The following is a 24768-nucleotide window of genomic DNA, read 5'->3' on the forward strand; positions in this document are numbered from 1 at the left end:
GTTTGATTTCATTGTACGAGGTGCAATGACAATAAAGTAAAATAAACTAAATGCTACTCTTGACAAATCTTTGCACATTGATCTGCAATGACACTATTTTTAAAGATCTTCTTTCCTCACATCATCACATAAAAATAAAAATAGGTAATAATGAGTTGGGGGAAGTGTATTGTGCATATCTACATGTGTTTTACAAATCATGCTAAAGAACTGAGTAGCTGTTAGGAAGAATTGCTGAACAAAATACCCATCTGATAGCATCTAAATATATTCCCTTTCTTTCAGGTTGTACAAGTATGGCATCCCAGCAACTGTTGCCATTAAAAACTACAGCATTTATGGTCAACACACACAAATAAATATCACAATGTATGCCTTATTTATGGTGAATGGTAATATGTCTCCAGGGCTTTAAGTACTTGCTTACTATTACAGAAGGCAGGAAATCTGCAAAGTGATCTATATCCTGAAAAGTTTAAGAGTCCCAGAATACAAATGAGATGAACATCTTCCTATCCTATTCCATATCTCATCTAGAAAGCACTGGGACTCTTTCTATCAATTGATGTTGTTAAAAAGGAGAAGAGGATTGGACCTACATTCACATTTCATTTTTAGCCAGGGATTTTGAATTCACCATGTGCATGAAATTAATTAATGTTTCCCTAAATAGTACAAATAAGTTGGTAAGATAAGCATGTATAAGTGTCTTATTTTCTGGATTACAAAACAGCAAAACAACAAACAAACAAACAAAAAACCCTGGTAATCTGCCTTACAGCCATGGTGACACAGTGGTTAGAATATAATATTGTAGGCTAATTCTTCCCATTGCCAGGAGTTCGATTCTGACCAGCTCAAGGTTGACTCAGCTTTCCATCCTTCTGAAGTTGGTAAAATGAGGACTCAGATTGTTGGGGCAATATGTTGACTCCTAAACCACTTAGAGAGGGCTGTGTAAAGCACTGTGAAGCACTATATAAGTCTAAGTGCTATTGCTATTACTATGATGCAGTTTGCAAAACATGTTGCTGTTTAAATTTCCATTCCAGCTTGGACTATATTTGGAGAATAGGCTCTGAAATAGGGAATAAGGCAGCTGGTTTTGATAGATTGTTCAATCTGAAGTTGAGAAGAAGTTGCTTGGGGAAGTGATGCCAGCCAGTGCTGCTTGGAGCATGTTCATTCTGGATTAATAAAAGTTGCCAGAATGGAAAAGACAAGCAGAATGGTGAAGGACTAAATATACCTCTGAGAAGATCTGTCTCCTACTTCACTTCAAGGAAATTGTTTAGATAAAAATTTGAAAAGAAATATTTAGAACTTTTCATTCTTCACATATATTGGCCAGAGTCCAATTTAAAGTAAGAACTATGAATTAGACTTATGATTGAGAACTATGAATTAATTCTAAATCCAATTTTGAAGTAGTGGTGATAATTTAAATCCATCCCTCCCTCCCCCTCCCTCCCTCCCCTCCCTCTCTCCCTCCCTCCCTCCCTCCCTCCTCCCTCCCTCCCTCCCTCCTTCCTTCCTTCCTTCCTTCCTTCCTTCCTTCCTTCCTTCCTTCCTTCCTTCCTTCCTGTAATGATCTATTATAATTTATTTTGTTTGACAATCAAGTCAAGGATAGCATTTTTAAAAATGAAGTCATTTGTCAGGAACTATTTCAGAGGATGATATAACACAAAGTATTTATTAAGAGAAGAATTAGAAAAAAGTTGGAAACACTTCAAAATAAATAAAAACCACAGTGTAATTAATGTTTGAACAGCAATGACATATGACAGAAATTATTTGAGGAATATTTTTCATATCCTTAAAGACCTATAGGTGGTACCTACAGGTGAAACTCAAAAAATTAGAATATCGTGCAAAAGTTCATTTATTTCAGTAATGCAACTTAAAAGGTGAAACTAATATATGAGATAGACTCATTACATGCAAAGCAAGATAGTTCAAGCCATGATTTGTCATAATTGATATGATTATGGCTTACAGCTCATGAAAACCCCAAATCCACAATCCCAGAAAATTAGAATATTACAAGCAATGAATAAAACAAGGATTGTACATAGAACAATATCGGACCTCTGAAAAGTATAAGCATGCATATGTACTCAGTACTTGGTTTGGGCCCCTTTTGCAGCAATTACTGCCTCATTGCAGCATGGCATGGAAGCTATCAGCCTGTGGCACTGCTGAGGTGTTATGGAAGACCAGGATGCTTCAATAGCGGCCTTTAGCTCTTCTACATTGTTCGGTCTCATATCTCTCATCTTTCTCTTGGCAATGCCCCATAGATTCTCTATGGGGTTCAGATCAGGTGAGTTTGCAGGCCAATCAAGCACAGCAATCCCATGGTCATTGAACCAGGTTTTGGTGCTTTTGGCAATGTGGGCAGGTGCCAAGTCCTGCTGGAAAATGAAGTCAGCATCCCCATAAAGCTTGTCTGTGGAGGGAAACATGAAGTGTTCCAAAATCTCCTGGTAGACAGCTGCATTGACCCTGGACTTAATGAAGCAGAGTAGACCAACACCAGCAGGTGACATGGCTCCCCAAATCAACACAGACTATGGAAACTTCACACTGGACTTCAAGCATTTTGCAATGTGTGCCTCTCCATTGTTCCTCCAGACTCTGGGTCCTTGGTTTCCAAATGAGATGCAAAAGTTGCTCTCATCAGAAAAGAGGACTTTGGACCACTGAGCAACAGACCAGGTCTGTTTTTCTTTAGCCCAGATAAAATGCTTCTGACATTTTTTGTTCAGGAGCAGCTTGACAATAGGAATGAGACATTTGAAGCCCATGTCCAGGATCCACCTCTGTGTGGTGGCTCTTGATGCACTGACTCCAGCCTCAGTCCACTCCTTGTGAAAGTCCCCAACACTTTTGAATGGCCAATCCTCTTCAGGCTGCGGTCATCCTTGCTGCTTGGGCACCTTTTTCTTCCACACTTTTTCATTCCACATAACTTTCTATTAATGTGCTTTGATACAGCACTTTGGGAACATCCAACTTCATTTGCAATTACCTTTTGAGGCTTTCCCTCCTTATGGAGGGTGTCAATGATGGTTTTCTGCACAACTGTCAGGTCAGCAGTGTTTCCCATGATTGTGATTCCTACTGAACCAGACTGAGAGACTATTTAAAGGCTCAGGAACCCTTTGCAGGTGTTATGGCTTAATTAGCTGATTAGAGTGGAATACTTGAGCCTAGAATATTGAACCTTTTCACAACATTCTAATTTTCTGAGATTGTGGATTTGGGGTTTTCATGAGCTGTAAGTCATAATCATCTCAATTATGGCCCATCACGGCTTGAACTATCTTGCTTTGCATGTAATGAGTCTATCTCATATATTAGTTTCACTTTTTAAGTTGCATTACTGAAATAAATGAACTTTTGCACGATATTCTAATTTTTTGAGTTTCACCTGTATATGAAAATCTAAGAAAAAATTTAAGAAATAAGAAATTTACTGTAACAAGGTTCCAAACTAGATAACTTATATATTGTATGATTTTTATATAGGAGGCAAGTATGCTTTCCAATTGCTTCAGTTGCAAATTAATAGAACTGTGGGGGGTGTTTTTTGCAACTATAACACAGAACTATGTATATTTTGTGTGGACAATCTGTCAGTGCTGGTGGGATTACACTTTTTTGTATTTTTTCCCCAGCTTGGAAGTGTGCAGGTGGGTGAGACAGAAATGGAGGAGAATGCTTCTTGTTTTTTTCTGGAATGGGGAGAGGAAGTTGAGTTCTATTTTAATTCTACATATTAAGCCTTTTTGTTTTAATTACTAATGAACGATATAGTCAGTTCTTAGCATTTTCTAACAAACTCCATGATATGGTAGAGAGGACTAAAAATATACCCCAATTTATGGAACTGATTATGTAAAAGGTACAAGAAAACAGTTTCATTCCCAGAGGAATTACAATCTGTTATTCAGCATTGAACAGACAATTGAGCAAAAGAGAAGAGATTTAATGAATAAATATATGATGCTATGATGATAGAAATGATAGCTAGATGATAGCTAGCTTGCTAGATTGAGTGAGTGAGTGAGTGAGTGAGTGAGTGAATGAGATAGACAGATAGACAGATAGATAGACAGATGAAAGATAGGTAGATAAACAGAGATAGAGAGATAGAAATAGAGGTAGTGGCACAAGTATGCAGGTAGTCCTTGCTTAATAAATGTCTTGTTGTGCAAACATTTAAAGCTGAAAAAATAAATTTACAACTGGTTGTCCCAAAGTGGGGACAACCCCCATAATGGGGAATGGAAGGATTCCATTCCATTTCTATCCTGTCAGAGCTGAAGAAGCTTCTTGGATGAGAAGCAAAATGTCTTCAAAAGAAAAATCAAGAAAGTCCAGTTGCCTCCCGAAAAAAGCACCTTTGGGACAATCATGACCTAGATGACTGAGAATGAATCTCTGCAGACTTTTCCAATTGATCCTCAAACTTATGAGTGGCACAGCATCATAGTCTGATCAACATTTGGGTGCTTCACAACTGGCCAGCATTTGTAACCATCACAATGTCCTGCAGTCATGTGATCACAACTTGGATGTTTCACAGCTGGCTTTTGACAAGCAGAGTTAATGGAGAAGCTGGCAGCAGAACTGCAAGTTGGAATCACCTGACCCCATTACAAGGACCCTTCTGGCAAAGAAATGACTCCATTAGCTGCACTGATTAACTTGCAAAACACAGCAACTGCAGTGAAGCTGAACTGCAGGGTGCCGCAGGGTTAGGCCAGTAAATTGCACGATAGTTCTTGTAGTGTATTGTTTCAGATGGCTGAGATATATTAGAATACTATAGCATAACTTGTGACAAACATATGGAACCAACCTGCTTGTTCTACATTTTATTCACTTCTATTCAAAGTTTTATGAATAGCAAGATTATTTCTGCCAGCAGTGCCAAAGGCTACAAGGGTGTACAGTAGCAAAACACTTGCATTTTTCCAATATTCACGAACAAACCATTCTACTGCCAAAGTTGCACATTCAAGAGTTTTGGGGGAATAATTTCTCTGTTTTAAGACATTGTCTTATGTCAGAGATTTGGGGTCAGTCATTTCCTTAATGCTGTCTCTCCCCCCCCCCCCATTTTCTGAAACATGGTAAGGATGTGTAAATGGTTCAAACTGTTTTAATTAATTTATGCCCTTGGATAGGTTGAATAGTTCAAATGAATTTCATTACAGCTTATTTAATTATGTAAAGAAGTCATAAGCCCAGTGTTAATCCATAAAACCATCATTTGTATGGACCAACACACTTAATGAGGAAAATGTAAATTGATTTGATAATTTCTTAAATTCACCAAATTCATCTGATTTTCCAAGTTCTTCACAAGATAAATCCTACATTTTCTTGCTTCTAATTTTATTATCACGGGTGTAGGCCCAGAAATGGTATTTTATCCTGCATTTGTAGTCTGAGAGATTAATTTCTTTTCCACCAACAGCTATAAAGTTCCTTAAAAACTGCTGTACATGGTCTCTGCTCAGAATCAACCAAGTATTCTAAGATGATAAGTCATTTAAATAACTCCAGATCATACGATGGTTCCTAAAGGTTTTTTTTTTAAAGAAAACATTGAGCAGCTAGACTCCACATGGAAACCACCACTAGATCCCATGTACATGGGGAGGTGTTGTGGCTCTGGGCTTGGATTCAGCTCCTGTGATTGATATGAGTTCAAGTGAAGAGGTCATGGCAGAACAATATGAGCCGGCCTGGCTTACTGATTGGACTGATAACCAGGATGAGGAGATGGACATGACAAAGGACGACAGACCTGATGTATTAGAATTGTCAGGACCTTTGACCTCCTCTGGTTCCTTATCTGATCAACAGCTGGGAATGGCTGACAGGGAAGTTTTGAGAGAGTCTTCTAGTGGAGATGAGAACTTGGAAAATTTGCGGTTAAATGTAAAAAATAGAAGATGGTTGAAAAGGCAAAATCAGCTGGAGCGAATGAGAAGAGCAAGTCAGTAAATTAGCACGTTGCCTTAATGAGTATAAAAGGACACAGCTGGGCTGGTACATTTTGCCAGGAACAAAATAACTATTTGAGTGAAGACGTTACAGCAAAGAGCTCTGAGGCTGGAGATTTATTGCCAGGACTGGTTTGCCGGACAGAGTAAAGATTTATGCTGTGGTTTCTGCCAGCCGTTATCTCATAAGACTTCTTTCCATTTGACTTAATTGTGAAACGGCTGCTTTCTGTTTTGTTCGTTTGAATTTCGAAGGGGAGTCATAACAGGGAGGCATGATCTTGGCAATATTTTCCCACATTAATTTCCTGCTTAGTGCAAAGTCTAAATCCAACAGAATGAGACAACTCCATTTTTAAAGTTACACTTAAAATGAATTGAATTAATGTTTCATATATTCTACCTTTGATTAACAGACTTTGTCCCATTCAAATATAGATGCTAGTTATTTTTTCTTTGTTTCTCTGATTCCCTCAGTAATTGGGAATAAAATGAGATGGATTATTTGCTAGGCTAACCCAAGCTGCAAAGCTAGTAGGATGATTCTTGCATAATCATTGTCACAGATACACTTAGATACACAGATTTAAAAATCCCAGTGTCACACAGAATATTTATAGAATAGACATTCTAAAAATGATACATTTCCCCGACAAAACTATTTTATCACACTAATCCTCTACTATCTATCTATCTATCTATCTATCTATCTATCTATCTATCTATCTATCTATCTACCTACCTACCTATATAGTCTAATCTATCATCTATCACCTATCATTTATCATCTATCTATCTTGCATCACCTTCATGTCTTCACTCTTACAATTGCGTAATGAGTTCATTTTTGGAAGTGATTTGCCTTTGGGTTCTTCCTAGAGCTGAGAGAGAAGGTCTGGCCCTGAATCGCCCAGCTAGCTTCATGATTAAAGCAGGACAGTCTTCTAGGTTTTGATCCGATGCCTTCAACCACTAACCAAATTGAATAGGCAGTTCACATAATTGAGATTAACAATATGAGGATATCTTTTTTTTCTTTTTTTCATAATAAAGTTTATTCAAGATTTCAAGAAAATTTAAAAAAGAGAAACAAGTTCTCACATTTTACAGCATTGTTATAACAGTATGCATATTCTTCAGTGACAATTCTATTCATTTACTACCAATAAATATATAGCTTGTTTACTAAGTCCTTACTTATGTTATTATTAAATACCATATTTATATACAGTATTTACAGTATTTTACATATATACACATTTACATATACATATGTCATGTATCCAATTCTTCTTTAGGGTTTCCTTGGTTGTTTTCACTAAACAACTTTAGTTCCTTTTTTTTAGCCAATTATACCATATATTCCATATTTTTAAAAAATCACCTTCTTCCTTATTTTTTAATACCATAGTTAATCTGATCATTTCGGTGCATTGATGAATTTTGTTAATTACTTCCAGGTCTGTGGGTATCATGGTCAATTTCCAATTTTGTGCAAAAACAATTCTTGCGGCTGTTACAATGTATAATATTAGATGTTGATACTTCTTGTCCCATATTGGTTCTAACATTCCCAATAGAAAAATCTCTGGTTTAAAGTCAATCTTTTGTTTTGTCAGTTCTTCTAGTCCTGCTTGAATTTTAAGCCAATACTTTCACATTTGGGGATATGTCCACCACATGTGAAAATAGGTTCCCTGACTGTGATTCCACTTCCAGCACTTGGCTCACAGATTTGGGAACATTCTAGCTAATCTCACTGGTGGAAGGTGCCACTGATAAAACATTTTATATATGTTTTCCTTATAGGAGACCGATAACATTAGTTTATAATTAATTTGCTATATTTATTCCCATTGTTCTAAATCAATACTATGGGCAAAGATTTTAGGCTATGTTATCATGTCTTCTTCCATTTTAAAATCCAATAAGTAATTGTACATTTTACTAATCATCTTTTTTTTTACCTCCTTGTAATATTTTGTCTAATTCCTGATCTGTGTATTATATTATAGAATCCAAATTGTTCCTTATCTTTTTTATATATTGTTTGGATTTGGATTTACCACCATCCACCATGGATTTGGCCACCATCCTATTTCAATTCCTTGTTTTAATTGAATCTGTGTTTTTAGCTCACCTTCATCTGTTATCAGTTCTTTATATTTTATTATTTTGTTCAAGCCCATAGCATTGGGATCTATTAATGCCTCCATTGGGGATAGCCAGAGAGATACTTTCACATAGTGGTATCTTTTGATTTTTTCCCATACATGTAACAAAGCATTTCTAATCTAGTGTCTTTGAAAATAGTTATGACATCTGTTTTTTCCATCCCAGAGAAATGCCTGCCAGCCAATCTGTAGGTCGAAACCTTCCAGATCAGTATTCTTTTATCCACCAGATTAACCCAATCTTTTATCCAAGTGCTAACTGCAGCCTGGTAGTATAACTCAAAATCTGGTAGGGCCAATCTTGATGGTATCTTTCTATTGCTTTCAAGTTCTTAAGTTTTCCCCCTGTCTATTTCTAGGACATTTTCAAACTGCTGCCTGAACTTCATGGAACAATATTAGGCAGGAGGATTGTCTAAATTAGGTAATAATAATTTGGATGCAACCCCCCTCCCTTTCTTTCTAGCACTATTACATCTAAACTCAACTAAATCTTGATCTTCTCACATCTGTCAGCTCCTGTTGCAAAGCAGTCACATATTACTTAGCTGACCTCTAAGACTTGCTGTGATCAAATGAGGAAAAGGAAGGGCAAATATATTATGCAAATAAATTAATTCAACTCCTGAAAAAATGTACTTACATCTATAGAAATGTCTTCCCTTTTCCATATAAGTAAAGTAACAAAAAATAAGGCCCAAACCTCCGATAGATGAAAACTTTGTGCATATATCAAAACCTGATTCATATTTATTAACTTCAGAGATATAGTGCTGGCTCCTTACCAAAGATAAAATGATATCTTTGGACCTTCATATTTTCTTTTCTCTTATCCTGCTTTAAATTTCTTTCATAAGAGCTTTAGTTTCTATTGCTGTTTTTATATAGGCAATTCATTTATTTGCAATTTACATTCAGAGATTCAAGCAGTTGAACAATTTATTTCAACAGCTATTTATGACTTCTAACAATGCTCTTTGAGTGCAACATTTACAAATGATGATTATCTATAGTTAATGACTTAGTTTTTATTTCTAGGTTTGGGGTTGGCAGGAGATGAAAAAGTGTCATTAATTAATTTTACCCATTTAATTAATCATTTTTCTTCCTTTAATTCCCCGAGCATTGTCACACAGAATAACAATACATTTCTGGTGAAAAACCATCAACAGTAGACATCCTATAAAAATGTTCTTTGAGTAATGAGAACACATCCACAGCTCAAGCACAGTTCATTTGATCAATTTGTAGGTGGTATTAAGGTAACTTATAATAAAAATCTTTCTGCCTCTTGGGTAATGTAGTCATTTAAAAATGTAACTACAAATGTAATGATTGCAATTAAGATGTTGGTAAACGCCTCTATTCTAAATTAAGGCTGTCTGGCAACTGAGGACTTTGACCATGAAAGTCAGCTAGCATTTTTTTTTTTTTTAGTGTTTACCTTCACAAATGAATAAATACAGCTTTTCTGTGATGTTTAAATGCCATGTACTATGTAAATGATATTTGTTGGCAAAACATTTATAGATTGGAGGAAAAAGAAGGATATGGCCTAATAGCTAAATTGCTGTGATAACCCGGAGGGGGGGGGGGGAGGCCTCTTGGAATATCTGATTCACTTCGTTCCCTTGTCAGAGATTTAACATTGAAACAAAGTTATACATAATAATGCCTTATCTGACTCATGGTATCTTTTACCAATTGATGCAAGAAGACAAATTTTAAAATATGAATTCGGGTAGCTCTGCAACTTTGGATTGTTGAGACGGATCGAGATAATAAAGGTTCATGTTCTGAATTAATGGTGAGATTCAAAAACCTGAAAACACAATGCTCTCTCAGTAGCAATTGCAAATTGAAACTAGTTCACTTTAGTTGAAGATTAAGCTAGAAATAATAGAAATAGTAAATAGAAAATATGAATGACAGTTCTGTATTTTCAAAAGTTATTAGGAAGAGAAATTAAGGGTGTCAGAACCAACTAATTCATGTCCACTCAGAATAGATAATCTTGGTGCCACGTTTTCTTAAATTACCTCTTACTTTCTCTAGGTCTCAATTTCCTTAAGACCAAATACAACTGCTGATAAGATTACTAGCTGCACTGCGGCAACTCAGTTTCCGTATACTATTTGGTTACAAATTAGTTTTAATTAGTAGTACTGCTGGTCCTTTTGGTTTGGAATGTTTCTTAGGTAGAGTGGAAAAAAGTAAAGAGAGTGTATTATGGGGGTAATAGCAAGGGAGATATGAGGATAACCTCATAATAAGCCCACTTTACATAGTTCTACATGATAACTGTCTTTAAGAGACGTATCTTCAAAATGTTTCTATATGTCTCATAATTACATCCCTGGAAACAGCCTAAAGTGGTTTTCATGTTCCTTTGTTAAGTGGTGCTTTCCATTTTCTTCTTATTCAAGTCCTATATTTCAAATAATCTATGACACTTCCTTGTTGATATGGTCAACAACATAGGAATCTACCTAGTTCTCATTGGTTTTTGGAGAAATCTAGATGGAGGGGAATGATTGGGCACAGCATTATTCAAGAAGAATGATAGTCTTGGAGCAAAACAGGCATAGGTAAAGGAAAGGGAAAACATATTGTGGATGATAGTGCTTAAAAGGGACATTATCTTATGAAAACCATAGACCAAAGGAAATGAAAAGCACAGGAATTAGAAGGCTGACAGCTTTTATTTACAGGGTCTAAATCAGAGATGTCAAACTCACATTGTCACGGCAGCATCACATGATGTATCAGAACTTTCCCCATCTTCACTAAACTGAGCATGTGCATGGCCAGTGTGTGATGCATTCAGCCCGTGGGCTGGGAGTTTGACAGCCCTGGTCTAAACCATTTACCAATTATTAAGGCAGAGGTAAAAGCTGGTAATTTAGACAAGGAGTAACAAAGACTTGGAGGGTTCAAAGAGGTTGTTTGCTTCATAATTATAGCAGCACCAACATAATTATACCAATACCAGCTAGTCTGAAAAAATTGGAGACAGAAATATTAAGGTAAATCCAGGTTTACCCATAGGTAAAGAGCAAACAATTCCATGAAACTTACTTCAAAACTCAAACTGAAGTTATAATCACAGGACAAGAATTTTCATTTTCATACTCTACATAAATGACCTCTGTGATCATATCAAGAGCAACTGCGTTCTCTTCGCTGATGATGTAAAGCTATTCAACACCACAGACAATACTGCTACCCTTCAAAAAGACCTTGACTATGTTTCAGAATGGTTAAACAAATGGCAGCTTCAAATCTCATCAAATAAATGCTCTGTCCTACATATTGGCAAAAAAACAAACAAACAGAAAATAAAATACAGGTTGAATAGTCAAGATCTTGTTGATGATCCAAACTCTGTCAAGGATCTTGGAGTACTCAACTCAAATGACCTTAGTGCTAGAGCCCACTGTAACTACATAGCCAAAAAGTCGTTAAGAGCTGTTAACCTAATCTTACGTAGCTTTTTCTCTGGTAATATTACACTAATAACTAGAGCATACAAAACATTTGCTAGACCAATACTCGAATACAGCTCATCAGTCTGGAACCCACATTAACACAGTTGAGAAAGTCCAGAAATATTCCACAAGAAGAGTTTTCCACTCCTCTACTCGTTGCAGAATACCTTATGCTACCAGACTCGAAATTCTACTAGAAAATGTAGAACTACACCGCCTTCAGTCTGATCTAAATGTAGTATTATATACTAAATCATACATTGCAATGTCCTACCTGTCAATGAATACTTCAGCTTCAACCATAACAACACTAGAGCAAACAAACAAACTCAAGGTTAATCGCACCAAACTTGATTGCAGGAAACATGACTTCAGCAGCAGAGTCGTCAATGTCTGGAATGCTCTACCTGACTCTGTGTTTTTTTCCTCAAACCCCAAAACCTTTAACCTTAGACTGTCTACTATTGACCTTACTCCTTTCCTAAGAGGTCTGTAGGGGGTGTGTATAAACGCACCAAGTGCCTACCGTCCCTGTCCTATTGTTTCTTTTATATATTTTTATTTTTCTTACATGTATCCATGTATTCATAACAATGTTTTTACTTATAGCTATTATCTTGTAAGCAATTGACAAATTAAAAAAAAAGAAGCAAAAAGAGTTTGCAGGAAGACAGGTCAGGAAGTAGGGGAGCAATTTACAATAAAGGGAAGAGATCTGGAGCATGATCTTATATAGTCAGAGCGTTTGTCTTTGCTTAGTTAGAGGAGTCAACAATTCTCAGCATCTCCATGCTCAACCCTAATTAGTAATAGCATGATTTAACACTTGGTATTCTGTCAATGACAGGTTAAAGTACTTTATTATGGGAATCATTGACCATCTGTGCCCAGTCAGACCCATCACTCAGAGATGGCAACCTAATTACTACCACTTGAACTACAGGCTGTGTATCTGTGCTAGCTTCTCTTCTTCAGCCTTAGAATCAGAGGTGCTAGTGTGATAAAATCTCCTAAATGCATTGTATGGGAGCACACATTGGGAAAAATGATTGGTGTTATTTTTCCATGCCTGTAAATAACCTTGGGTAGGAGAGAACAGAATGAAGGAATATATCAATTACCACTTTTAAAATGGCCCCCCAGGAATATCCATGGAGACAGCTGTCAAGATTATATTTACAATATTATAAGCCCTTCCCTTTCTGTAAATATCAATATTGCACTCATGTTCAAATGAGATGGGTCTTGCATCATAGCATTCATTCTGTCATCCTGCTGTTTTTGATCCCCTACAATAGATCAAATATATTGAGTTAATCTGTAGGGAGAGAACTACCCCTCCCCAGACTTATTAATCAGTCACACTGAAGTTGGGCTGTGAGGTGAGTGTAATTGCATCTAATAACAGTCACAGCAAACAGTAAGCTGGACAGTTATAACTTTGCAAGACTCTATTGCTTTATCATAACTTCCTGAGAACAATTGGGACTCCAGTGAATGATTAGCCACTTCAGCAGGTAGCCACTGTGAGTGGGAGAGGGGGGGAGAAGAGATTCAGAGCCATAAGAGTTGCACACAATAGTCTAAGTTTCCCATGCCAGAAAATTCCTCAAGCTGATCTAAAGGTTAAGCCAATGGTCTAAAGACAGGGCAAGGAGCAAACACAACAGGAATACAAATACCAAATTGGAAAGGTATGTCCAACAAATGCAAGAATCTGGAGACTCTAGTTATATAGTGTCAGATGCTGGCATAGATGATTAAGAACATTGCTGCCTTGTGCTGATTTCTTTGCTCTGCTCTTCATAGCTTCCTTGGTGTTCTTAGTGAAGTATCCTATATCCATTCTTTCAGCTTTGGAAGGAGATACGTGTCAGTGGTGGGATTCAATATTTTTACCACCAGTTCTGTGGGTGTGGCTTGGTGGATGTGCTTTGTGCACTTTATGCATGTGCAGAGGGTTTGCTACTGACTTTCTCCTTCAATCCTGCACTCTTCCTGTGCTTCAACAGCTGATACATGGCAACTGGCTGTGTTGCGCAAAGCAACTGAGCTTCAAAACCAGGAAATAAAGGTCAGAATACAGCCAGGGCAGGTGGGTGGACCCAGCAGCTGATCATCGGAGAGAACCGGTTCTCTCACAGATGATCCTCAGAGCTAGTGGTTCAGCCAAACCAGGCCGAACCAGTAAAATACTACCACTGATCTACACTCTTAATTCCATTTGATTCTTTCCTCTACTTGATCATCCATTTTTCCTTTCCTGCCCTTGATTCTGAAGATATTCCATCTGTGATTCAGAAACCTTTTATAGGGTTAGAATTTCTGTTGGCAATGGAATTTATCCAGAGAAGAAATGATCATTTCTACTGAAGAGTCATTGGGAAAATGGCATTTTGATTTCTAACATCTCTTTAATTAGCAATAAATTGTTCTTCTCACTTCAATCACTAGAATTATAAAACTTCTCTGATGCTGTTTTTAATTGCCCAATGCTTTCAAATACAAATAACATCAAATAAAATTGTAGGCTGTTGGCCTCACCCATATTTATAGGTTGCGTAGACAATATTATGAACAAAAGCTATGTTTTAAACATGATTTGACTTGGAAAAAGATATGCATAGTAATTACCAGTGAATCTCTAAGACTGAAATAATGTTTCAGATATTTATAATGTAAAATTTATCCCATCAGCAATGTTAGGCAGCATCAAATTGTCAAGATGAAACACTTCAGTGGGCAGCTTGCTTATATGAATGATCTCTGCGAGATAAATTCTTGCATTTATGACATTATTCCATTCTACAGAAGAATAGTCAGAAATGTTATTTCTGCCTAGTGGAGATGCTTTTCCTTTCTCCCTTATTTTAGGAAGAACATTTAAAATTGCAATTCCATCCTCCTTGACACTCTCCAATTGACAGGATCCCAGAAGGACATCACCACTTGACCTTGTTGAATGATAAACTCAGCTATTTTCCAATATAAATGTACCTTCCCCAATATTTGCTACTAATTCATCATGATGTAACAAAGTGAGTGAAATCAACTCATATGAATTATTCCAAAGGAGCATTAAAACCTGGCTAAACAATTAAGATGGCAAAGAAAAAAAGAGTTGTTTATAATATCATAATAATATATAACCATAACATCATAATAATATAGAACATCCTCTCATTAAGTACAAAAAAGTTGCCATGGGGTATAATTAACATTGATCACTGGAAGGAGTCCTTTGACTTAATTGATCCAAAGTCAAAGCAGAAGCTTATATCTTATTAGCATGATTGACCAACTAATCTTAGTCTGAAAGAGCTGGAGTACTTAATCATTTATATTTTAGTTAATATTGGCAGGTAGTCTCTATTTTCCAAACAAATAACTAAATCAGAAAAAAAAATCACATTGTTTAGTCATATATTATGATTTCAGCATTGACTGCAGGCTGGTAACACCTGAAGAGAGAAGGAAATTCATTTAAATCATATCCTTTCTTTCCACAGCATCCAGGGTAATATTAATCCTGCATTATTTTTTATTCATGGAGTCCCTGGAAAAAGAAAGAATGAAGAAAAGTTAAAATACAGAAGTCCCTATTAGAGTTATCCTTCAACTGAGTAGCTTTCCTGATTTGAAGTAAAAGCACTGCACTATGTAATCATTTCAAATATGTTTATTTGTACTGTTAATACAATAATCAATCAAGCATTAAACCAGGATATAATTCCTATGTATTTGGGTTGTGGGGAGATAGACATTGGAGATATTTGTTACACTGAGATTTTGCTAGGAAGAAAATTGCTCATATACAAAATGGCTACCTGTAGTAAAATGCTTCTGCCCTCCACAATGGGTGACTGATTATCAAGTTAGTGCAGACTGTTAGATGATTTTTCTTCATGCTAATTGATCCCTTACCTGGCCTTTCAAGTCTTCTAATGATGCACTAATCACCACTGTAACTGAGTCCATCCACCTTTCTGCTGATCATCCAATTGTTCTATTTCTTTACACTTTTCTCAGCATTAGAACCTTCTCCAGAGAGCTAGGTCTTTGCATAATATATCTGAAGTAAATAATATAAGTTTAATTATGTGAGAACACTGAGTTTATTTGTTCAGTGATCCATTAATGTGCTATATTGGTTGGCTGTCCATGATATTCTCTGGAGTTTTCTACAACACCAAAGTTCTAGAGGGTCAGTGCTCTTCCTATCTTGCTTCTTCAAGTCCAACTCTTGCTTCCATAAAGTATCACAGAAAATACCATTCTGTTTGTCCCAATAATGCTTTTTTTAAAGAGGCAATGACTTTCTTGCTTTTCTTTGAAGATGTTTCACTTCTTACCCAAGAAGCTTCTGAAGCTCTGCATAGCTAAATGTCTATGGAAGTTTTCAGTCGTCCAGGTCATGGTCGTTCCAAAGGTGCTTTTTTAAAAAGAGGCAAGTAGGGTTTCTTGTTTTTTTTTAATTAGAAGCAAAACATCTTCAAAGAAAAAACAAGAAAGTCATTGCCTCTTTAAGACACCCAGGACCTGGATGATTGAGAATCTCCATAGATACTATTCTGATTGCATAATTTTCATCTTCCACAATCCCTCCACAATGCATCCTGTGATATTAATTTTCTTTGTGCACATTTTTCTGCAAAAAAGTTAATGTTACAAACAAATCTGCAGCTAAATGCTATTTTTATTTCTTGAGGATACTTATGGTGCTCAAAGGCATTCTTCCAAATATCAAGAGAGAAACTGGCATTTTGATTTGTAACTTCCTTATTATTTTAGATTTAATGCAATATTTGCGTTTTAATGGCTTTCTTTCTAAATCTGATGTGAACTTCTCTTGGTAAGCTATTTCTCATCGCATATCTTGTGAAGACTCGATAAACCTCATCTATTCCATCCATCATCTTCTCTTCAGTTATTTCCAAAGCTTCAGCCAATATTTCTATCATTATCTCAGCTAGATTTTGTCCTTTCTCTTCCTCTATGTTTTGGAATCTAAGATAAAATTCTGATCTGTCCATCTCCCATCTCAGCATACCACTTTTATCTTGTTCAACCACAGTTAATCTGTTATCAATGTCTCCAATCTTCTTGTCTCTTTGTTTATCTTCTTCTTCAATTTTTTGGAGTCTCTCATCGTACTTCATCATCATTTGTTGGATGTTCTCCACATTTTCATCGGTTTTCCCTGTTCTTTGTTCAATGTTCTCTGTTCTTTGTTTAATGTTCTCTATTCTCTTTTCAATATTCTCTGATCTTGTTTGAATATTTTGAATTCCTTGCATTATCATCTGCAGGGTCACTTTTTCTTGTTCTTTTTCTTGCCTTAATATTGTTTGTATTGAACGTTGTCCTCCAGATGGTGGAGAGGAAGAAGTGGAAGTGGAAGAACCAGGAGCTGTTAATTTCCTACACATTTTGAGGAGTTCAAAATCTTCAGGTTCTTCTAGACCTTAATCCAGTTGTAAAATAACCAATTGCAGTTCCAAATAAAAATAGTAGGAAAAAAGTAGGAGAATAATAAGAAAAGAGAAGCCAAATAGTAATAATAATAGAAAAAGAAGAAAAAAATTCTTCAGGTTCTTGTATACCTTAATCCAATCGGTTGGTTAGATGACAGTAAAAATTCAAAAATGAAGGAAAAGAGCATAAACACACCATGAACACACACACAAAAGAAAAAGTTGTAAAATCCTAAAAAAGGCGAAAAAGTGAAGAAAAAGGCTAAAAAAGAAAGGAAAAATTCTTCAGGTTCTTCAACACCTTAATCCAATTAAGAGGTCTCAAATATAAAAGTATGCATAAAAATAAACCAAAAAGAAAAAAAAAACAATTTGGAAGGTAGATGGAAAGACAAAAATAACAGGAAGGGAAAGAGAAGAAAAAGGCTACTCCCTTAAAAAGAAAAGGAAGGGAAGCATTAATACTAAACTTTTCCTTTAAAATAAAAAGCAGTTGTAGAAATTTAACTTCCAAAGACAAGAAAAAAAAAGAACAGACAAGTTCCAGAGAGCCAAAAATCTAAATAGCTATTGCAAAAAAAGGTAAACTGATGAGGAGGGGTAGCACAGCTTAAAAAGAATAAAAAGAGCACATTGCACTTTGTTTGATTATCCAAGGCTCTTGTTATAACTCTTTTCTCCAAAGACTTATCACCTTTTCTTCCCTAAGCTTCAACACCAGACTCCAACTGTTGATAGAAACCCAGAAGAACACCTGTAATAATACTCTCCCATGCTCTTCCCTCTATCTTATCAAGCAGGCAATGTCCTTGAAACAAAGTCTCAGTTCTTTCTCAGCTTTGTCTGGTCAAAAGAAAAATAGAATATTTCCAAGCCTCTAGTTGGCAGTGTAACAAAGTTTCTTTAGCTTTCACTTTCCCCCTCCTTTTCCAAGCAAAATATAATAAGAATTAATTTTTTTTTTTAAAAAAAGATATTTAAAAAGTAACTAAAAGGGAGTCTCTGCCTTAAAATATTATAAAATCAAAAAGGAGAGAAGAATATATAAAAAGAAGAAGAAAAAAAACCAGTCCAGTTTCAAAAGATCATTCAAAAGATCATGTGTAGAAAATCCAGCAATGAGAAAAAAAAATTACTTTGACATTCCTGTTTAAAATCGCCGCTTAATCACTTCTGTCAAAACTTTTACAGATTCTTTCTTTCCCTTAGGGTGTCCTTTCAAGTCTTAAAATAAAGAAAAAGTTCTCACCAAACTGGCACACTCTCTCTTTCCGTTCTCTTTCATTTCGGGGCTGTCCCAACTTCAGCAGCTTTAATGGCTGCCTCTTTGCCGCTGGCAAAAAGAGCTTCTCCTAGATCTACCAGGGACTTTGCGATATCCCTGGGATCGACAGGATGCGCTCTTTACATTCACCATCTCTTCAGGACGGTTTAGATCCACTTGGACCGTCCAGGAGCAAAGATATCGGCTGCGATCTCAGATCTCCAAGATCGCATGCCGTATCATCATGACGCCAGCTCCCCCTTGATGAGGAGAGAGTTAAACAGTATTTACAGAATGCTAATTTACCCCAGATATCTAAAGAGATTGAAACAATGCTGGAAAGCAATATAACGATGATGGAGTTAACTGAAGCACTTAAGAAACAAAATAATGGAAAGGCACCAGGCCCAGATGGACTTCCGGCAGAATTTTACAAAACATTACAAGAATCATTGAATTTTCCATTGCTAGAAGTTATGAACGAAGTTATGTTAAAGAAGAGGATACCTAAATCATGGTCAGAAGCTTATATCACATTTGTTCCAAAAAAGGAGACCAATCCATTACAAATCAAGAACTATAGACATATCTCCCTACTAAACGCAGATTATAAAATCTTTTCTTCAATATTGGCAGAAAGACTTAAAAAATATTTAAATAATTTTATCCATCCTGACAAAATGGATTTCTGCCAAAGAGACAAATTAAAGAAAATATGAGAGTAATCTTGGGCACTTTGGAATACTATGAGGCACATCCTGAAAAACAAATGGCTTTGATATTTCTAGATGCACAGAAGGCATTTGATAATGTGAATTGGCAATTCAAGTTATTACTGCTGGAACAGATGGGCTTTGCTAGAAAATTTATTCAAGCAATAGAAGCTATATATCATAAGCAGACGGCAAAGATAATGATAGAGGGAGAACTGACAGAATCTATCAATATAAGAAAAGGAACAAGACAAGGGTGCCCACTATTACCTCTGTTGTTTGTGTTAACTTTGAAAGTGCTAAACAGAAATATTAGAGATGAAAAGAATATAAAAGGGATGAAAATTAAAAAGGAAGAATTTAAGTTGCAAGCATTTGCAGATCATCTGGTTTCTATTTTAGAAGACCCACTAGAAACAGCATCAAAATTGATAGAAAAGATAGAGACATATGGAAAGGTGGCTGGTTTGAAAATAAATAAAGATAAGACAAAGATCTTGACAAAGAATATGCTATCAATACAAAAGGAAGAATTGGCAGACCTATTGAAAATTCAGGTCACGAATAAGATCAAGTACTTGGGGATATACTTGACAGCAAGATGCAGTACACTAAAAGAGAATAATTATATCAAACTTAAACAGCAGATAGTGCTAGATTTGGCGAAATGGGAAAAATTACAAATGTCATTAATAGGGAGAATCTCAACAATCAAGATGAATATATTAACCAGAATTTTATATTTGTTTCAAACAATTCCAATTTGGCTCGGAAAAGACTACTTTGAAGATTTAAATAAAATTGTGTTGAAATATATATGGCAAGGTAAGAAAGCGAGAATAAAGTTAAAACTTTTGCACAATGCTAGAATAAGAGGAGGATTTGGTTTGCCTAATTGGGAGTTGTATTACCAAGCTACAAATTTGATGTGGGTTAAGGAATGGATAATATTAAGAAATGCTAGATTGTTGACATTAGAAGGACATGATCTGTTGTTGGGGTGGCATGCTTTTTTATGGTATAAAGGAACTAAAACACAGGGGCACTTTAGAAGACATTATATACGGGATTCTCTGTGGTTAAACTGGGAGAAGATTAAAAGACAATGTTATTTGAAAATTCCAGTCTGGCTATCGATTATTGAAGCATTTTCTTATCCTATAATATACAAAAAGGAACAAACAGTTAGTTATGGTGAAATATTGAATGAAAAGGGTGAACTTAAATCTATACAAAAACTAGAGGAACAAGGTATAAAGATGAATTGGTTTTCATATGTGCAAATACATTCAAGGTATGATAAAGATTCTAAAACAGAAGGTTTCTATGATAAATTGACTGACTTAGATAAGATTTTGACAGGTACTGTTGAAAAGGTGATTAAAAAATTGTATGGATATTTATTAGAGGTCAAATTAGAAGAAGAGCAAGTTAAAGAAACAGTGATTGCTTGGGTATGAATTTTGGATATGGGATTGATCTAGAGAAATGGCAAAAATTGTGGTCACAAAATTATAAAATGACAATGTCAACAGCATATAAAGAAAATTTGTATAAGATGTTTTACAGGTGGCATTTTCCCTCAACAAGAATAGCAAGAATGTTCAAGAATAAATCCAAAAAATGTTGGAAATTTCATCAGATACCTGGCTCATATTACCATATGTGGTGGACTTGTGTGGATGCTAAAAAATACTGGACTAAAATCCACATGTGGTTGGAAAAAATGACAATAAAGCATATAGATTTGAAACCAGAAATATTTTTATTGGGAATTTTACCTGAAATATATAGTAAAGACTTGAAATACCTGATTGTAAATGTATTAACAGAGGCTAGGATTGTATTTGCTAAAAACTGGAAAAATGAGAAAATACCATCACAGGATGAAATCATTAAGAAAATATTGGAATGTACTGAAATGAGTAGATTGACATTTGAAATTAGAGAACAAGATGATAAACAATTTTATAAAATTTGGGATCTATTCTATCAATGGTAAGACAATAAAATATAGTAATGAAATATATAGACTTTTAGAAAATAATAAATATATAAAGATGTATTCTTTTCTTATTATATCTACAAAATGATTCTAGGATAGATCTGGGATGATAATATGAATTGTCATAAAACAAATTAAGTAAAATATGATCCTTTTGGAAAACATGAAAGAATAAAAGTATAGTCAAATGATTGATTAATAACGATATTAATGTATTTAATATATTGATTGAAAATATGAGATTATATACAATGTAATTATAATTGAAGACTATGAAATGGAAGCACAAAACAATTTGTAAACCAACCGGCACACTGTATGTACATATATGGAAGATGATTTGAAGTTTTTATGCTTTGTTTGTTTATGTTTTTTTAAAAACCAATAAAAATTTATTAAAAAATAAATAATAAAAAAAAACACTCCAAGCAGCTATACAACCTTTACAGAGATCAGCATTTGAGCCCTGCACATGTGCGTGCATGCACATAGGACTGGTAGGGAAAATTTGGAAACCTACCACTGCTTCCTACTAATCATAGAGGAACATGCATGAAACCAGAGAAAGTCAGTCTTATTGCCACTGTATCTATCAGATTGTAACACACTGTAAAAGCTTGGAATATCTGCACATTTTTCAAATATCAGGAAAATGATTGGCTACCTCCCAATCTATCAATCTATCCCAATCTATCAAAACATTATTAAGAAAGGTAAGGAGTGTCTTGTAAATATTGAGATGCATTGGAAGCCAAATAGATAAATGCAATTACTTTGTCTTCAAGATTCCTGCAAACTAATCCCCTTTCCATTTTGATAAATCTTATTACAGAAAGCTTGATGAGAACTTGTACTCTGTTCCTAACATAGCAATAGACCGTTTCACAGTGCTTTACAGCACTCTCTGGGCAGTTTACAACGTCAGCATATTGCCCTCAACAATCTGGGTCCTCATTTTACTAACCTCGGAAAGATGGAGGGCTGAATCAACCTCAAACACTGTCAGGATCGAACTCCTGGCTATGGGCAAAGTCAGCCTGTTATACTGTATTCTTACCACTGTGCCACCAGGGCTCCTTGACACCACCCTCCAAATCTTCCCTGCACACAAGTACTATATTTATAGAAGATTTTTATTTGGAGCCCTGAGTAGAGACATTAAGAAAACATAAAAAAAAGGCAGAAGAGCCTTTCACTCCCCCCCACTCCCGAACAATTGGGGAATGAAAAGCCTCTTTTCTAAAAGCTTCAATAAGCAGGTATAGAAGTCTTGGAGGAATCTTAATTACTGCTATAGAGATGTAGATAAGGTATCAAACAGCATAATGATTGCCTGGGATTCATTTTCTAATGCAATCTAAATCTCAATGCAAGAATAGCCCCCACTTGTTCCAAGTTCTCCAGAAGTACAGAAACAGTTGGGGGAAAAAAGACAAAACTTTTCTTGCTGAACTAGAATCTCCTTAGGAACAGATGTGTCATTTGCTTTTTCACTTTGAACAAATGATTATATTTTGTTCCTTTTTCAAGAACTTGTACGAATTAGACAGAGTGTTGCTGAAGGAAAAATATTTGTGCATGAGTTTGAATGTTTCTGAAAGCAGGAATCTAATCCCAGCAATGATTAGTGAATCAGGTTTCACAATTAAATCTGAAAGCAATTTTACCTAAAGTAGCTGCTTCCTTTTTTGTTTTGTCTCTTTTTCCAAAGCTCCTTAAAAGTGGTTGAAGTTCTTAATGCTTCACTGAAGCACTGGTGAACATGGACAGGGAAATCTTTCCCACAGAAACTCAGATGAGGAGGAAGGCAGTAGGAGAAACTAAACTTAACTAAATGGCTGCACTGCTGAGAGTTCATCAGTCACTCTCCAAGGAACAAGAGACACCCCTTCTCGATAGCAGAAAAGTGGCATTGTTGATGCAGAAGTGGAAATGAGATGTCTCTGGAGTCTACAACTGATTGCACCCTTCAGTGGACTGATGTCTGCTCAACTTTCCGTAGGCATAAAAAGCATCAGCGACATATCTCAACCAAAATATAACACACTCGGATTGTTAGTATACATTAATAAAGTCATACCAAGGTTTACCTTTTAATCAGACTAGCAGGAGAACCTTATTTATAATATTAAACCATTATTTAGATCCAAACAGTTTAAAAAAAGAGACAAACCAGAAGCACCAAAGAAAGTAGAAGTTAGAGGCAGATATAGGAAGAAACACAAAATATTTCATAAAATTTACATCCCTTGTAAGGAAAAATACCATCACTAGTAACGGGTGAGATGCTGTTTAGGAGAAGACTAGACTATATTTCTGAACCAGGGAGATCTACCAGAGGTGGTTTTCAGCCAGTTTGGACCGGTTCTGGTATACTGGTAGCAGAAATTTTGAGTAGTTTGGAGAACCAGCAAATATCACCTCTGGCTGGCCCTGCCCACCCATCCCCATCATTAACTCTCCTATATTCCCTTGGTTTTTTTTTAGCTCAGCTGATTCACGCGGCAGAGTTAAAAAACAGCTTAGCTTACCAGAGTTGACAGAGGTTGGTCTTTGAGCCCTCTGCATGCAAAGCGTGCACACATAGAACCAGTAGGAAACAATTTGGAAACCCACCACTGAGATCTACAGTTTAGATATACCATCCAGAATATGCATTTATCTCATTTCTTGTCTCCACATAGTAGCATGTTATTAGATTTTAATGGAGTATGCTGGCATGTATTCAATCAGAACTTGAATTCAGATAGCTTGGTTGAGGAAGTTGCTTTCTTCTAAGCCAGGCTGCTGGATGCAGGCCAACAGCCATGGAAAATGGTTTGTTACAGGCTCCATAAATATCCTGTTTTTTCTGTAGACTGCCTTGTATTATAAAGAAAAGTTGAACGGGTTGTTTTCACCTTTGTCAGTCACATGGGCTTATAGTTCTTCGTCATGTTTAACTGAGTTATATGCAAGACTTGCCATGCTATAATATTTCTTTGAGGGGTATGTGTTTGTGTATGCATGCAAAAAATACAAAAATAAACAAAAGACCCTCATGGTACAGTTGGCTCAAGCCTGCCCATTTATTTATTTAGAATTATCCTATTTTTACATGTAAGATACTTCAAGGTGTTTTTTTTCCTGTTTGTCCATATGGAACTGGGAGTTAATTATGAGCCTCTAGTTCTTTCTGGCAAACAAAAACCATTAGGGATTAAGCTGTTTGCGTTCAATTTACAAGGAATTAAGAGAATGTGTGCAGCAAATTTTTCCACATATAAAAGACTTTCTTTTGGCTTTTAGATTTGGAAAATGATATTTAGCAGCTCAATCTAAGGCTTAATGAGGAAAATGTCACTCCTTTGTTTGTAAGAGACATTTTGCTTATTAAAACTGAAAAGGCTATAGAAGCTGCTGTGGATTCCTTCCCAGGAATTTGAGCTGAAGTTGAAGCTCCCCCATAAAATTGCTCTCAAAACAGCCTGCATATTGAGCTAAGTGATTCCCCTTCCCATTATGGTATCTATTCTAGAAATGCAATGGCATTTGCTCCTGCATTAGAGCAGAACTCAAAAGTTACCTTCCCCTTTTAAAATTTCAGGTTCAGTGTGGTGAAAATGACAAATGAATAATTGCTCCGTA

Source organism: Pseudonaja textilis, chromosome 1 (assembly GCF_049901715.1).
Source record: "Pseudonaja textilis isolate UNSWEBS1 chromosome 1, rPseTex1.2, whole genome shotgun sequence".
NCBI lineage: Eukaryota > Metazoa > Chordata > Lepidosauria > Squamata > Elapidae > Pseudonaja > Pseudonaja textilis.